This window comes from Vombatus ursinus, unplaced genomic scaffold (genome assembly GCF_900497805.2).
Source record: "Vombatus ursinus unplaced genomic scaffold, bare-nosed wombat genome assembly UNPS02015398.1, whole genome shotgun sequence".
Taxonomy (NCBI): domain Eukaryota; kingdom Metazoa; phylum Chordata; class Mammalia; order Diprotodontia; family Vombatidae; genus Vombatus; species Vombatus ursinus.
In genome coordinates this window covers 2,809,561-2,811,361 of record NW_020955176.1, presented here as the reverse complement: position 1 = coordinate 2,811,361, position 1,801 = coordinate 2,809,561, and positions in this window count along the sequence as shown.

Below are 1,801 nucleotides of genomic sequence, written 5' to 3'. Positions count from 1 at the left end.
AGAATAATACTTACCTCACTGCTTCTTCTAACTTTTGAAAAATTAAATCATTAGGAAAAGTTGAGAATTTGTCAGTAACGTTGCTTTTAGAAAACAGAATTCCAGAAGTTATCTGGAGAATCTAAGTCCCCTATCACTAACATATGGCTTCATGTCAGCTTTGTGTTCTCATTCAATTCCTTAATTCTGACCTGGTCTGTAGTGTCCTCCTACCAACAATATTGCTTTGGTGAACTTCTATTGGTTCTCACCAAATACTGTCCATGATACTTCTTCCTTCTGGTCTGTAGAGTTCCCTACAGGAATATATTTTCTTTCTTTTTTTAAAAATTAATTTATTTTAATTTATCAACAATCACTTCCATATGCTTTTGAGTTTAAAATTTTTCTCCGCCTCCCTCCCTACCACCCTCCTCAAGATGGCGCACAATCTGATATAGGCTATACATATACATTCCTATTAAACATATTTTCACATTAGTGATGTTGTAAGTAAGAATTAGAACCAATAGGAGGAACCATCAGAAAGAGGAAATAAAACTCAAAAAAAAAATAGCAAATAGTATGCTTCGATGTGCATTCCAACTCCATAGTTCTTTCTTTGGATGTGGATAGCATTTCAGGAATATATTTTCTTAGTATACGATGAGTTTACCACTACCCCCTTCCCAACCTAATCTGTTTCTTTCATACAAATTATACCTTTCCATATGCCTTTTCTGATCATGAATCACATCCCATTAAGTTTTCTCCTCCTACAAATTCAATTTTGCCTTCTTACATTAAGATCTCTAGAATACATTATTTACTACCTTTTTTTGTTCTTAGTATTTCTGCTTAGATAGCTGACTCCATAAGAATTATTATTAGCCCCTCCTTCTTGAATACTGTTTCTTGTCAATTACTTGGCCTCTGTATAACCTTTTCCTTCCTATATTATGCCTAATTTGTGCTGTAGTATCTGACTTAGTTAATGTTAATTTCTTCCCTATTTTTCTCTTTTCACTTCAAACCCCTCTTGATCAGATCTGTAAGCCTCCAGACCAATATATTCTTTCCAGTACTTGCAATACATCCCTGGTCAAGGACCTGTCACTCATATCTTAAGTCCTGGCCCCGCATCAAAATCTTTTTCTCATATACCATCTCTTATACCACCAGCTGCTCATTTCCCAGTTTCTGCTTTTTTCTTCTGAAGGTCTTACCTTCAATCAGCAACAGTGATGGAAAAGCCATCTGGGATCAATCCCTCCCCACTCAACCCTCCCATCCCCAAGCTTTATAATCCCAAGAGCTGTGTTGTTAACAACAATCATGAAAATATTATCCAGTTTGATTGTTCAGGGTGTTAATTTTTTTGTTTGTTTTATATTTCCTGAATTGCTGGATTGCCATCTAGTTTTTTTTAATTGTATTTGTCCTGTATCCTATCCATTCCTTTAGAGTGGGGTTCTGTTTGTCCTCATAAGGGATAACTAAATATACTGAAAAATATTTATTTCCGAAGTCTAACAAAAAAGAGGTTAAAGGTCTCTTCTAGGTAGCATAAGTGGATTTTAACACTAACCTTCTGGAGACAATGCTCCAGTCTTTATTGTCAAATGATGAGAAATCTCTGCTCAATTTCATTTCTTTTGTCTGCATATCCTTTCATCTGTTCATTCTGTGTTAATTTTCAAAAGAATTTACTGATTTGGGGGGTGTGTGTGGGGAAAGATTTTTGTTGATTGAATAGTAAATCAAATTTTTAGTAAAAATAAAACATAAACATCAGAACAACAACAACACCAAAGCTCAGCAC